We start from the raw sequence: 15,842 nt of genomic DNA, 5'->3' as shown, positions 1-15,842 counted from the left end.
CCGTGGCCATTTACTCCGACAGTAGTCCCCGAAGCTGATTGGTCTTCGAGGTTGGGTGGGAGTCGAGAAGCTCGACCAGCTTCCCATCTTGACGAGCCGGTAGCTGGGAGCCGACTTTGGTTGGGGGCGCCGTCTCGGCGAAATTTTTTTGGGAGTCGCAGGGCGGGAGCTGGCCAGCGCGCGCACCGGGCCGCGGGCCGGCCACTTGCCGCCTGCGAACCACGTGGCAAAAAAGCCTGCCAGCCCACGCGCGCGACGGGACGTCGTCACAGGTCGGGGGCCCGCCACGCCCTCGCCCGGGCCCAGGCGTGGATTCTCTGCGGCCTGAAGCTGCCCGCACGTCTTCCTGTGGCGGTTTTGGCACGCTTTTAGGGCGTAATAATCGCGAGGCGTGGGGGGAATGGGTGGAGTTAATCCCACGTCTCACCCGACGCCCTGCCTCCCCGGCTTCACCTCGCGAAGCTATAAGTAGGGGGAGGGGGAGAGCGGCAGGCTCTCGCACGCTCCTCCTCTTTCCACCATCTTCTTCCTCCTGCCCTTTCTTGCAACAGCGCCTCGCCGCCGCGCTGTTCCAACACTCGCTCCTCCGCCGCCACGCTCGTTCTCGCCAGCCCCACGCCACGATGCAGTACGACGGGGATTGGGACGGCTCCAACATCCACGAGGATCACGTCGAGTTCCTCCGCAAGACGCGGCGGCTGCCCGGCGCGGACAAGGTGGAGGTCCGTCTCGCGCCGGCGAAGGAGATTACGCCGGAGCCGCAGGAAGGCGAGCGGGTAGTCTTCCGCTCGCATTTCTTGCGCGGCATCGGCCTGCCCGTAAGCGCCTTCTTCCGCTCTTGGCTCGAGTTCTACCAACTCCAGCCGCACCACCTCCCCCCGAACACGGTGGTGCTGCTGTCCGCCTTCGTCACCTTGTGCGAAGGCTACCTCGGTGTCTTCCCTACCCTCGAGCTCTGGGGGGAGTTCTTCCAGTCCAAGCTGGGCACGCGCATGCAAGGCGTGCCGGCTTAGAGTGGCGCCTTCATCGCGATGCGGAGGGTGGCTGCTGACAACCCCTTCCCCGTCATCACGCTGATCCAGTCGGTGAAGTTATGGCAAAAGTCATACTTCTACATGAAGAACGTTGCCCCGCAGGGCGACTACGTCAATCTGCCGGCTTACGTAGCCGGCCCGCCGGCGGGCAGGCGGCCCCAGTGGTCCTACCAGGCCGTGACACTGACGCCGGCTGGAACCACAGCCGTCGCCCGAGTGCGAGTGATGATCCAGTCGGAGGGCTTGTCGGGGCCCGACCTGCTGGCCGCCTTCGTCTCGCGCCAGGTACTCCCGCTCCAGAGCCGCCCTCATCTGATCTGTCAGATGAGCGGCCAGCTCGATCCGAGCCGGATGTGTACCAAAGACACGACGAGGTGGCCTATATGGTGAACTACCTTGCGAACTGGAAACTCTCTGCAGAGTGGCAGTTCGGCAAGGAGCCACATTGCCGAGCCAATCCGCCGCCCACGGTATGTTCTCCTTGTCTCTTCTTCTTCTCTCAGTTTTGTCGCCGAGTTCCTTTTGGCCGACTCTGACTAGTCGGCTTGCCTCGACAGAGCCCTCTTCTTCGGCCTGCAGGCGGGTCGGACGCGGAGCGCCGATTCGTCCCCGACCGGACGGAGCACGATCTGGAGGACCCCGACTTGGGGGCTGCCGCTATGGACGACAATACCAAGGCGGGTGGTGGCCAAGCCGGCGGTGAAGCAGGCGGCTCCGGGCTTGGAGTCAGCTTCGACAACTGGCCGGACGACGAAGAGGCTGAAGTCGTCCCACGCCGTCAGCCGACGTCTTGCCACGGCGCGGGTTCCTCTGCTGCGCCGCCTGCTCGGGGCGGCGGGAAAAAGCATTGTGCCGCGCAGGGTTTGTTCGGCAGTCGGCCGAAGAAGCCCCGAGGTGGGGCAGCGGCGACTTGACGGGAGGAGGCGGCCGCGAAGGCGGCCCGCTTCCGCAAGGCGGTGAAGCAACCGCAGACGGTGTCGGCGTAAGTACATTCTCCTTCGTGTACTCTTTTTTCTTTTCTCTGGTAGCTCCTGAATCCTTGTCTTTTTCTCCAAATAACCAGAGCTCCATTGCCGCTCGAGCGGGCTGCTGCCGCCTCCGTTGTTGGGTCGCCGGGAGGATCTGGGAGCACCACTTGCCGCGTGGACCCCCGTGTCGATCTTCTGGCGGCAACGGAGCGAAACGCGCGGGAGGCGCGGGAGGAGCGGGAGGCGTGGGAGGCGGAGGCTTTGAGGGCGGCTGCGGCCAAAGCGGTGCAGGAGGAGGAGGCCGCAAAGACGCGTGCTGACGCCGCGGCCAAGGCCCAAGCGGAGGCGACGGCTGCGGCGATGGCGGATGAAGCCTTGCTGGTTACCCCACTGCGCGTCGCGGCGCCTGGGGCCCCGGAGCCCCCGCCAGAAGAAGCCAGCGGTGACCAGCCGGGGCTGGAGAGGGATGACGACGTCGTCATCCTGGAGAGGGCGGCGGTACCGACCCCGCCGACTGGGGCGGCTCAAGGCGGCCGGCCCGATCTGCCGCCTGCGCAGTTGGTGGGGGACGAGCCGGCCGCGAGGACTGAGCTGGCGGTCGGGACGCCGCCGAGCCGGCGCGCTGGGAAGGCTGCGTCAGAGCCGCAGCCGGACGCGGGCTCCAGCTCGTCGGCCCAGGATGTGCAGGTGGCCAGCGCCACCTCGGGGTGGATGCCGGGCGGAGGGACGGCCGTGATGAACGTGGCCGCGCAGGACGTCCGGACCCGGCTCCAGGCCCAGGCTACGGCGCCGAGGCGATACACCGACGAATTCCTTGCGACGCGGGCGGCCATCCGGGTTAGTCTTCTTATCTTGCTTCTTCTTGATCTTGGTTTCTTCCGTGGGGGCGCGTCAGCGCACCCACTGGGTGTAGTCCCCGAGTTCTGAGTCGGCTGCTGAGCAGGCGGCTTGGAACTTCTTAGTGGATTTAGCTTTGCTATTCTTATTCTTACTTCGATCTTCTGCCTCTCTTGCAGGACTACCACAATCTTCGCGCGGCTACCTTCAACTCCCAGGCTCGGGAGCTGACCCAGAAAACCGCCGATCTAACTGAGAGCCGGGGTAAGTGCTTCGTCCTTTATCTCACGTGGGGGCGCATCAGCGCACCCACTGGGTGTAGTCCCCGAGATTCGGGCCGACTGCTGAGCAGTCAGGTCGGATCTTCCTTGACGACTTCCTCTTATTGCTTCTTCTTTTTCTGCCGTCCTTGCAGCGGCCAACGCCAGCCTGAGGGTGCAGCTGGGAGGTTCTCAGGCTGCCCTTCGTGCCAAGGAGGCCGAGTTTGCCGCCTTGGTGTAGGAACGTGACCGCCTGGCCAAGAGGTTGGCCGACCAGGAAGAGAGCCACAAGGCGGCTCTGAAGGCGGTGCAGGACAGCGAAGCCGCCCTCCGGGCCGAGTACGAGACAGAGGCGGCTGGCTGGGCCGAAGAAAAACAGACTCTGATCAATGGCTATGGCCAGATCGAAGATTTGGTTGACGGTAAGCCGCCTACTTCTTCGTCCATTCTTGCCGTCTGCCTCTTTTGGCTCGTTTTCTGACTTGGTGTTTTCTCTTCTTTCTCTTTCTTTCTTGCACAGAGTACTTCCCTGGCTACTCTACCGCCGCCAACCAGATCATTGAGGCCCGCCGCCAAGCAGGAAGGCAGGCTGGCGCCGAAATTGCACCAAACGCGGGACGTTCGCTGGAGGAGCAGCTCTTGGCGATCCAGGCCCGTCTCCAGCCGGCTCACCAACTGCTCCGCCGGCTTCAGCGTGCCGGCGCGCAAGTATTGGCCGCCCTCTGGCCCGGCGAAGTGGTTCCCCGCACCCCCAGTCGGACTGCCGACTGGCTGGAGGTGGCAGTCGGCCGCTTTGAAGCCTGGAAGGCTTCGGCGACTCGGTCCGGCGCCAAGCGGGCGCTGGAGTTCGTCAAGGCCTGGTATCCCGGCCTGAGTCTGGACCAGCTGGCTACCTGGCGGCAGCAGGCCGACACGGAGCTGGAGCCGGCGCGGCCGGCTATCATCCGGCGGGCTTCGGCGATCGCCGACTACACCGACACCAGCGCCTTCGCCCCTGAGATAGATGACAACGGTGTTGCCCAGCCGGAGGAGTGGTTCAGGCTGAACCCGGCAGACGGTGAAGACTCCGCGGAGGAGATCGACTCCAGCGACGAGGGCGAAGAGGAGGAGGAGGGTGAAGACGCCGGGCCGGATGGTGGACCGGCTGGCCGGCCTCAGCCTGACCGCGCCTCCAGCACCACGTCACGTGCGGGTGCGTCGCCTGCCACCGGTGGTGACCAGGCCGAGACCTGCCAGCCGGCCACTCCTTCAGCCGGTGACACCGTCTCCACCGACCAACCCGGCTCCCGCACCGCGCCTTTAGTCTAGTCTGCTATCTTTTGTTTTCCTGTCTTGTCACTTTTGGAACAATATTCTGTTAAGTTTGCACAATTCCACCCACTGGGGGTGTATTCGAACTATGTCGATTGCCAGCCTGTTGGGGGCTTTATATATATATATATGACTATGCATGCGTTTGGCTTTTCCTCGTTCTTTGCTTTTCATCCTTCTGTTGTTTCCTTTGCCGCCCTCCTTTGGTTGCCGCCTCCCCAATCAGACAGTTGCTCTGCAATCTGTGGCTGGAGAAGTGCTTGGCCAATTGGGAGGGCAAGTACTCTAGCTTTGTTGGATTATAGCTAAGTGTTTAGGAAGCCGGCCAGCCGGCTGATCTGACAGCCGGCAAGCGTGGTTGGAGGCCGTCTTTTCACTATATGAGTTCATTAGTCCTTAGCCGTTTTTCGTGTGGGCATCCTTTCTGCCTTTGCTCTTGCTAGTCGGACAGTCGGTTCTTCGAGCTGCGACTTTCAACAAGAGAGGACTCGGGAGCCGGCACACTACTTGTCTGACTTCAGGTAGAACTTTTAATATAGCTCAAGGTGGCCAGTCCCCGGGCCGACTAGTCGAACCCGGTGCCAGACAAGAAATCAAATGTAATAATACATTCATGGATATGACACTCGTCACTCATAGATAAATGAAGGCAGTCCCCGAGTACTGTTCGGGGGGCCTGTTGTTTCGTACTTAATACAAAAGGTAGCATGATACATACCGCTTTCAACTGTAAAATCTTCTCAGGAGGTTTGCGTTCCATGGTCGCTCCGACTCCTTGCCGGAGTCATCCCTCTTGCGTGCTCTTGGTTTTTGCGCGTCGATCAAGTCGTAGGAGTCGTTGCCTAGTGCCTTGCTGATGACGAAGGGGCCTTCCCAAGGGGCCGAGAGCTTGTGCTGGCCGGCTGTTCGCTGGATCAGCCGAAGCACAAGGTCGCCGTCTTGGAAGGATCTTGGCTTGACCTTGCGGTTGTGGTAGTGGCGCAACCCTTGCTGGTAGATGGCGGACCGGCTGAGTGCTAACAGCCGGCCTTCTTCTAGTAGGTCGACGCCGTCTTCTCTTGCTTCCTTGGCCTCCGCCTCCGTGTACATGGTGACCCGAGGCGAGTCGAACTCGATGTCTGTTGGGATGACAGCCTCGGCACCATATACAAGGAAGAACGGAGTGAAGCCGGTTGACTTGTTGGGGGTAGTACGCAGACTCCAGAGGACAGCCGGTAGCTCATCGAGCCAGCAGCCGGCCGATCGCTCCAGTGGTACAACCAGTCGGGGCTTGATGCCGGAGAGGATGAGTCCATTTGCTCGCTCGACCTGGTCGTTCGACTGCGGGAAGGCAACGGACGCTAAGTCCAGTCGGATACCCTGCGTCGCGCAGAAACGTCCCAGTGCTCCTTTGGCAAAGTTTGTGCCGTTGTAGGTGATGATGCTGTCGGTACGCCGTACCGAGTAGTGATGTCGGTGATGAATGTCATGGCAGTCGGCCCGTTCAACTTCTTGATTGGCTTCGCTTCGATCCACTTTGTGAACTTGTCCACGGCGACAAGCAGATGTGTCAAGCCGCCGCGGGCTGTCTTGAAAGGGCCCACCATGTCCAGTCCCCAGACGGTAAAGGGCCAGGTGAGGGGAATGGTCTTGAGTGCAGAAGCCGGCAGGTGTTGCTTGGAACTGAAGACTTGGCATCCTCTGCAGCTCTTGACTATCTCTTTGGCATCTTCCAAAGTAGTCGGCCAAAAGAAGCCGTGGCGGAAAGCTTTGGCCACAAGTGATCTTGAGGCTGCGTGGTGGCCGCATTCGCCTTGATGGATATCCTTGAGATTGCCACTCCTTTTTCTGGCTCGACACAGTGCTGGAAGACTCCAGTGACGCTGCGCTTAACAAGCTCTCTGTTGATTATTGCATATGCTCCGGCTCGTCGTTGCACTAGTCTTGCTGAGGTCTCATCAGCCGGCAGCTCTCTGCTGACTAGGAATCTGAGGATGGGCTGGGCCCAAGATGGAGCTATGACTTCTTCTTCTGTTAGTGTAGCCACCATGACTTGGGTGGGTGGGTGGGTCGGGTGGCGTGGAATTGGAGTCGGCCACCGCTTCTTGTGTTGCTGCAGTCCCCGGGCCTGCTGCTGTAGTCCCCGGGCCGGGCTCTGAAGTCCCCGGGCCGGGTGCGACTACGGAAGTCAGCGGGCTAGTTGTCGAAGTCCCCGTGCCGCCTGCGGGGTTCCTCCAGTCGGATCCGGCTGCATCTGGCACAGGCGGTACGAAGATAGAGTCTGAATCTGGAGACGGCTTGATGGACGGCTTGAGGAGATGCTGGAGGGAGACGCCGGTCGGTATAGCCTGTCGGGTGGAGCCGATCCGTGCCAGGGCATCTGCTTGGTCGTTGTCGGCCCTTGGCACGTGAAGGAACTCGCACCCTTCGAAGTACCCACTGATCTGCTGGACGAGGAATCGATAGCTCACCATGTTCGCGTCCTTGGCGTCCCAGTCGCCAGACGACTGCTAGACCACCAACTCTGAGTCGCCGTAATAGAAGATCCAGCGTATGCCGAACTCTTTGGCTAGCCGGAGCCCATGTATGAGCGCCTCGTACTCGGCCACGTTGTTGGAGGCGGCGAAGTGGATTTGCAGCGTGTATCTGAGTTTGTCGCCTTTGGGAGAGGTGAGGACGATGCCGGCTCCCAAGCCGGTGCGCATTTTGGACCCGTCGAAGTGCATCCGCCAATGGGTAGAGTCGGGAGCCGGTGGAAGGTACTGGGTCTCGGCCCAGTAGACGAGGAAGTTGGCCAGTGCTTGGGACTTGATGGCGGTGCGGGGTTGGTAGAAGATCGTGTATGGTGCCAATGCAATGGCCCATTTAGCCACCCGGCCGGATGCATCCCGGCTGCCTATGATCTCGGCGAGCGGGGCAGTGCACACGACCGTGATGGGATGCTCTTGGAAGTAGGGCTTCAGCTTCTTGGCGGCGAAGTACACCACATAGCACATCTACTGGTAGTGCGGGTAGTTTTGCTTTGAGCTGGATAGTACTTCGCTTAGGTAATACACCGGCCTTTGAACTAGCTGGGCTCGGCCTTCTTCCGGGCGCTGGACCACGACAACTCTACTGACCACTCGGCTAGTCGCGGCAATGTAGAGGAGCATGGGCTCGTTCTCAGTCGGCGCTGCCAGGACAGGTGGAGTAGTCAGCATCTTCTTCAACTCATGGAAGGCTTGGTCGGCTTGGTCATTCCACTCGAAGTGAGTGGACTTCTTCATGAGTCGGTACAGGGGGAGAGCCTTCTCTCCTAGTTGGCTGATAAAGCGGTTTAGGGAGGCCAGGCACCCGGTGAACTTCTGCACATCTCGCAATTTGGTGGGAATCTCCATCCTCTCGATGGCCTTGATTTTCACAGGGTTGCACTCGATGCCGCGTTCGGAGACCAGGAAGCCTAGCAGCTGGCCGGCTGGTACTCCGAACACGCATTTCTCGGGGTTGAGCTTGATTTGGAATTGGCGCAAGTTGGCGAATGTTTCTTTGAGATCTTCCAGCAGGGTACCGCGCTTCTCTGTCTTCACCACAATGTCATCTACATAGACGTGGGCATTTCTGCCGAGTTGCTTGAGGAGGCATTTCTGCATGCAACGCTGAAAAGTGGCACCGGCATTCCTCAGGCCGAATGTCATAGTCAGGTAGCAGAAAGCTCCGAATGGTGTGATGAAGGCAGTCTTCAGTCGGTCTGCTGGGTCCAACTTGATTTGATGGTACCCTGAGTAGGCATCCAAAAAACTCAACAGCTCGCATCCGGCTGTGGAGTCTATCACTTGGTCAATCCGTGGCAGAGCAAACGGATCCTTGGGGCAGGCCTTGTTGAGGCTGGTGTAGTCTATACACATGCGCCACTTGTTGTTCTTCTTCAATACCAGAACTGGGTTGGCAAGCCACTCTGGAAAAAACACTTCCATAATAAAGCCAGCGGCAAGGAGCCGGGCTATCTCTTCTCCTACGATTCTTCGCTTCTCTTCTGACAGTCGGCGGAGGGGCTTCTTGACCGGCTTCACGTCGGCTCGGACGTACAATTTGTGCTCGGCGAAATCCTTCGGGACGCCCGGCATGTCCTTTGGGGACCATGCGAAGACATCTCGATTCTCACGAAGGAAGTCGACGAGCTTGCCTTCCTATTTACTGTCCAGGTTTGCCCCAATGACATCAAACCTTTCCGGGTTCTCCGGGTCCAGGGGTATCTTCTTCGTCTCTTTGGCCGGCTGGAAAGAGCCCTGTGCATCACAATCTTTGGGGTTGGGGGACAGGGCCGGCTGCTTGCCGGCCATGGCCACAACCCGCTCCAGCATCTTCTTCTCTTCTGCTACTACGAGGGACTCGGCCAGCCGGCTACTGGCCATGCCGCTCTCGATGGACTTCCTGTAGTCGCCGGCTACGGTGATGATCCCCTTCGAGCTCGGCATCTTCATCTTCAGGTAGGCGTAGTGGGGCATAGCCATGAACTTGGCCAGAGCAGGTCGGCCAAGCAAAGCATGGTAGGGGCTCTCCAGATCCACTACCTCAAACCAGATCGCTTCTCGGTGAAAATGATCCTTGTCTCCGAAGAGAACATCCATCTTGATCTTGCCGATCGGGGAGCAAGACAAGCCGGGCACGATGCCATGGAACACGGTCCGGCTTGGCATGAGCTGCTTCGCCTTGATGTTCAGCTTCTCCATGGTATCGCGGTACAGTATATTGATACTGCTTCTGCCATCTATCAGGACGCGGGAGAATCGGGCAGCTCGCCTCTCCGTCGCGAGGGTGACATCCAGGACCAGTGGATAGGAGCCAGGGGATGGCATCACCTCTGGGTGGTCGGCCTGGCTCCAGTTGATGGGCTTCCCGGACCAGTGCATGAACTCGGGGGCGCTAGAGGCGACTGCGTTGACCTCTTGATGCTGACGGCGCCGACTGCGCTTGTCTTGGGCTTGGCTGGTGAAGACGACGTAGGCGGCATGCTCTTTAGGGAATTCATCTTGAATGGCTCCGACTGCCGGCCGAGCCGCCGGCTGCTGGAGGGCTGGAGGCAGCGGGCCGGGAGGCGGAGGCCGCACCAACCCTTCGCCCTTGGAGATTCGCGTGAGCCAGTGGCATTTTCGGGTCGTGTGGTTGGACGGCTTCACGCCGCTGTGGAACTTGCAGGGGGCGTCGAGAGTCTGCTCGTAAGAGAAAGACGGCTGCCAAGCCGGCCTGCCACCCTCCTTCTTGGGAGCGGGCCGCTCTTCGGGCTGCTCATCTTCAACTGTGGCCACCTGCCGACTGGTGGAAGGCGGCATGGGGGCCTTGCGCTTGTGATCGTTCTGGTAAGGGCGCCGATTGGAGTCGCCAGCCGGCGTCTTTGGAGCCGGAACGAGCACCTTCCTAGAGGCGTCCACTCGGAGCTCGGCCTTCATCGAGGAGTCGGCCGTGGCGTACTTGTCCGCGATGATCAGCAGTTCGTCGAGGGAAGCCGGCTCGTCGTAGAGGAGCCCGAGTTGGCGACGTGGCTGATGACCAACACTTCGGTGACAGCGCTGCTGCCACTGTCAGCTCGAGGGAGACGATCGTCGAAGACCACCACGTCGGAGGGGTAGGCGTCAAGCGATGCCGTGTCGGAGTCGACCGACTCCACATCTGCAGCAGGCTCGCTAGAGACGTGAAGCTGGTCGAGGAGGCTGACGAGGCGGCTCTCGGGGTAGTCCGTGCCCGCGTCGGGCGCGGGCTCGTCGGAGATGCGAGTCTCGCCGAGCAGATCGGCGAGGCAGCATGCCACGCAGGCGTCATCGACGCCTTGCAGCGCGTTGAGGCAAACGCCATCGGGCGCAGCAGGCTGGCTGCGCTCGCGGGGGAGGAAGAGGGTTCCCGTCTAGAACAGGTCTCCGGACGACGGTGCACCTGGCCCCACGGTGGGCGCCAAACATCGGGTGGTAGGTGCGACATATGCCAACGGGTGGCTTATCATGGTGGGTGCCAGTAAGACGTCGCCGGTGCCTGGAAACGGGATGACGCGAAGACATGCACGCCGGCGAATCTTACCCAGGTTCGGGGCTCTCCGTGGAGATAACAACCCTAGTCCTGCTCTGCGGGGTCTCCGCATGATCACTAGATCAGAAAGAGTAGCTACAAATGCTCCTAGAGCTGTCGGGTTCAAGGGAGAAGAAGAGCAAGGCTAGCTCTCACTTCCCTCTCTATATGGTGTGTGTGTAACTCTAAGAAGCCAACCCTTTGCATGGGTGCCCCGGGGGGTTTATATAGGCCTACCCCCGGGGGTACAATTGTAATCCGGCTGGGCGCGGGTACCAGTCGTCAGTGTCTGCGCTCGCCGGCTTCTCCGCCGGCCGTTGGTGCCCGCCGACTGGTGGGTCCCGCCGGCTGCCGGCCTCTTGGTCGACAGGCCGGCCCCACTGCCTAGGGGTCTTGTCGGTGGCTGCTTACTGTAGCCTCATCCCTGATGACGAGGGCTTCGTCGAGGTAAGTGTGGCTACAGTGTGCCGCCTCGAGGGCTCTCACTGTTGCCTTACCTCGTCTTGTCTCCTTAATGTGGCACATGCTTCGAGGGAGGGGGGTAGCCGGCTTCTCCCTTGGCCGACTGGGGGAGGCCGGGCCGCCTTCGTGCCTCTCTCTGGCTAAAGGGGCCCGCCGCCCGTGGGCCGTACTGGCGTCTGTCGCGGATGACGTTGAGGCCAGCATGGCTACAGTGCCGAGCCGGACGGGAGATGGCTGACCCGTACGGCGTCCTGTGGCCATGCCTGCCTCGGGCTTTGGGGGTAGTGGGCCGCACTGTGGCCACACCCCGTCTTGTCGCCGTTATGTGGGTGTAGTTTTGGTGGGTGCAGTCTTGGCCGGCTTTGTGGAGTCGGCGTGCTTCATGGCTGGCTCTTGGAAGTCGGTCCTCTTGGCGCCGGCTTCCTGGAGTCGGCCATCTTGCAACCATCTTGGGGGAGGTCACCGGGGCCGGGTCGCCTTTGGAGAGCCGGCCCCTACGGTAGTCGGCCAGGGGAAGTCGGCCCAATGCTTCGAACGCTTGAAGGCTCAACCGGCCTGATAATTTTTGAATAACCATGGGTAGTCGGTTAGGCTACCCGTTGCCATTTACTCCGACAGATTCGCGGAAAGCGGCCAACATCGCATCGAATGATTTGTTGGTCATCCGCTCAGATGTCTTCACCTGAAGAAAGGTGACCATAGCTAAGAATACTGACAGCTTATTTCCTGGGGTGACAGGCACGTTGCATTGTTCCAACATGCGGGCCCACCATTTTTCTTCTGCAGGTGAAAGTTCACGGAATGCACGAGCATTTCGTACCATTGTTTCAATGTTGGTCAAACTCACTGGCTCCGCCACCACCACCTCCTCCTCTTCCACCTGAGCATCAGGCAGATCAAGATGGTGATCTGCTGCTTCCACGTAGTCAATAACATTGACGTTCACAGCTTCACCATGATGAACCCACCTAGTATATGTGACCGACGTCCCATACAAGTGTAGATGATTTTGCACAGTTGACTGGGGTCTTGTAACTGAATTCATACAACTGCTACACGGGCAGAGCACATCTGATTTTGGACCACCGTACTCAGCTCTGATAAAGTTCATGAAGTTTTCAACCCCCTCGACATATGCAGCGGAGAATCTTCGAGCATAAGTTATCCAAGTCCTGTCCATCTGTTAGACATACAAATTGGTTCTTCTACTAGATATTACAGGAAAAACATATATGCTTTTTTTATGAAGTCCAGAAAAAAAATACCTAGGTCGATGTCTAAAGCTATGGCAAGATATTTGGACGAGCAGATCTAAGTAACGAAATATATGTAAAGCTAATTCAGCAAACAGATTTGAGTGCCAAATTATGGCAGGCTATTTCAGCAGTCAATGAGGCCGAGCACACAGCCATCAAACTATCGAAGGCCATCGCAGCAACAAAGATCGAGTATAAAACGGTGTAGAGCTATTTCACCTAACAGATTGGCTATTAGACCATGGCAATCTACGTCACAATAAATATATGGTAGGATATTTTAGCAACTAATCGGCCTTGGCATGCCATCTCAGCTAAGAAGATTGAGTGCAGAACAGGGCAAGGAAGCTTCTTAAGCAGAGCATATTGACAGTAAACTACTTCGGCAAACAGTGAGATTAACAGCGTCTATCAGCTAACATTCAGCGCTACACCGACATGAACGGGGCCTCAGTCTAGAATGCGTGTACCGTGGGAGAAGCTGACCGCCGTGCGTCTCCACACGAACATCGCCAGCGATGGCGGCGCTGACCACCGTGAGCCTCCACAAGAACGTTGCCAGAGGTGGAAGCGCGGCTAGAGGACGGCAGTCTACGAGAGCGTACTATGGGAGCGAGAGGATCGCCGAACCGCGGCGCCGACGTATCGGCGCGGCGGGGAGGGCGGCTTTGGCGGAGAGAATGGAGTGGAGGGGGACAGGGGGGAGGGGGTTTGGGGAATATTATTGGCTAGTTGGCCGAAAGGCGGTTGAATCGGATTTGGGGGGAATTTTTGGGTGTGGGGGGAAGGATTTTCACGCGGTGGGTGGGGGGAGTTTAGCGCATGGTCGGTTTCTCCAAGTGCAGTCCCACGTGTCAGTGAAGAGGCAAGCCGAAGCGCGTTCCGTGTGTGTGAGCCGTGTGCATGACCGAACGTGTGTGGGGTGCAATGCGACCGCGACAGGAGTGATGTGAGTGTACCGCCTTTTTTTCTTTTAAACTAGGTGCTTTGGCCCCTCAAAAAAAATTTGTTGCTTTGCGCGATCCATCGGTACTACTACTAGTAATCCGGTAATCCCGACTAAAACGGCGCGGCCGGGTCTTTTCCCACGCGATATGCTAGGAGGTTGGCTTAGTTGGGTTTTTTAGGACGAGTAATGCTACGCCTACATAATCCCAGTAACATAATTAACGTAATGTGAAACATGTGAGCTGTTGATTGTAGATTGGGGGGAGGGAGGGGCCCACCACCATGAAAATCAGGGGAGGAGAGAGAGAGGCAATTTACGTTAACCCTTTCGTAGGTTCCCGTAGATGTAGAAAGATGTGAAATGCGTGAATGTGTAGTGGACGTACTATTGGAGTGCCTAAGATAATTTGTGTATGTATAGACCCTATGTGTTTATTTTACTTCGCAAGTTAGATTTGTCTCGGTTCAATAAAAAGCAGAGTTGGTGATGATGGTGTGCCTGTCATCCTGCAATATAGGCCGTCCGATCTATATCTAACGGATAGGAAGGAAACTATGACAATTTACCCGCACTCCTCTCCACATTTGCGTCCCTCGTTCATCCTTTTCTCCCACAAGATCTTGATCTTCCGTGCAACGCACGGGCATCTTGCTAGTACTCCTACAATATGTATATTATTGTGAAAGTTCATATACACCGGCCGAGATTAATGCAAACACGGCAGATTTTCATTACATTTCGAACTTTTATAGGACAGAAAAATAAAAGAAACCCAACCCTAAACCTATTCTATGGCGGCGACCGACGTCCTCCATCTGCGATCTCTATGTACGGGGGCGGGGTTCAAGACCCGTGAAGTGAAGGTGCGGTCTCCGGCGAGGAAGAGTAGAACACGGGATACAGACCGGCCAGTTGGCACACCATGCCCTGCCGCCTCCCATGCCCTACTCATCATCGGAGGAGTCCCCGACCTCGGCGGTGCCGGACGTTGGACGGCGGCAAGTAGGACGCGTGGCTGACGGTGCTCCTGTCGTCGGCCGCCAGCGTGGCCACCGCTTGTGCGGTCGTGTCCGCGTCCGGCTACGCCGCTATTGCGTCACGAGAGGCGACTTGAGCGAGGGCGGCGACCTCGAGCTTCATCCCCGAAGACAAGCTCTCCTGCAGAGCGTTCGCACTTGCGGCCATGGTGGATGTGGTGCCAGGTAGGAGGACGATGCTCTATGGTGTGGAGGTTAGCTGGGCGTTGCCGCTTTAAGTAGTGCATTCCGGTGAGGCCAAGCGTCCGGTGCGTCATTAAGTCGCCGGAGTTGGTTCCTCGGGCACCGAGCCTCTTAACAATGACATACGAACGAACGGCATGAATGTGGGCAGCTGGCGCCGGCTGGGAACGCACCGCGTGACGGCGCGAGGGACGAGGGTTTTGGTGTGCCAGGGTAGTCAGCTGCGGTCGTGGCAACGTTGGAGATGCCCTTTGCTCACATGCGATCCCCGCATGTCATTGAAAAAGCAAGACGACCCGGCATGGTCTCAGGTCCAGAGGATGCAGTTGGCCGCGCTACACCACTCCGCGGACGCGTCGCGGCGCCCCGTGCATCCTCGACGAGCCGGGTGTTGGGGTGTGTTTGGATTGTGGCCAAAGTGCACCTTACCAAAATTTTGGTCATGACCCAAAGATTGGTCTTTGTTTGGATGGTTGCCATTTTTTTGGCACGCCAATGAACTCTAGCCAACTCTAGTTCATTTTTCTTGCCAATGTCGGCCAAATCATGGGCAATCAATACCTCAACCAAAATTTTGGTCATGACCCAAAGATTGGTCTTTGTTTGGATGGTTGCCATTTCTTTGGCATGCCAATGAACTCTAGCCAACTCTAGTTCATTTTTCTTGCCAATGTCGGCCAAATCATGGGCAGCCAATACCTCAACCAAAATTTGGGCTACCCAATGCTTTGATGGGGCAACCTTGGGCACAAACCAAACATACCGTTGGTAGTGCCACAACACTAACGCCACCCTCGGCACACTGAAACCGACTATGTCTAGCGATGATATGAGCGTGTCGCCGCGGTCGCTGTGTCCAGAGGCGGTGCTGGAGCTGCGCCCCGTTGTTGGCCCCGACGACCCACATGAACGGTTGTCGGTGGCGAGGAGGTCATGGGCCAGCTCCTCCATTGGACTAGTCTGCGCTACGTCGTCCCGACGGGTGTGCCCCACATGTCGGTTTCCCTGTTTTCCCGGCCATATTCGAGCGTCAGTGCTCCGCGTTGCGCATTAGGCCTTTCACTATGTAGGCCAAGCGAGACAACTTATTGTTTATTTGAGCCATTCAAGCATAATCATGTGGCATTTGCTTATTTCTCATTCCTCTCCAACCCTCTTCTCCATCGATCATGTCGCCCTCCAGTCGAGTCCATCCTCCCGCATGCCTCATTTGAACATTCCGCCGAGTATCTGTCAGGACCCCGATTCCAAGTCACATCGATCTAGCTGGTAACACCTCATATCACTTTGCGGTCTCACGCACGATATTCCCACGGGTGTCGCCTTACCAAGGCCCGGGACCGTTTGCGCCTTTTGGCTCACGTATATGATAGTGTCGCTAGCATCCATATGACAGAGAACCCGAGCCGACATGACTAGTCGTGAGCCCAAACTGGCACTAACTTACGGGGACAGGCATACATGAATCAACATCGAGCATGTTAGTCAGCAGCGTGCGAATCCGGGCTGTAGCACTGGGCTAACAGGACT

This window comes from Triticum aestivum, chromosome 7D (genome assembly GCF_018294505.1).
Source record: "Triticum aestivum cultivar Chinese Spring chromosome 7D, IWGSC CS RefSeq v2.1, whole genome shotgun sequence".
Lineage (NCBI taxonomy): Eukaryota > Viridiplantae > Streptophyta > Magnoliopsida > Poales > Poaceae > Triticum > Triticum aestivum.
Note: the sequence above shows the minus strand (reverse complement) of the source record.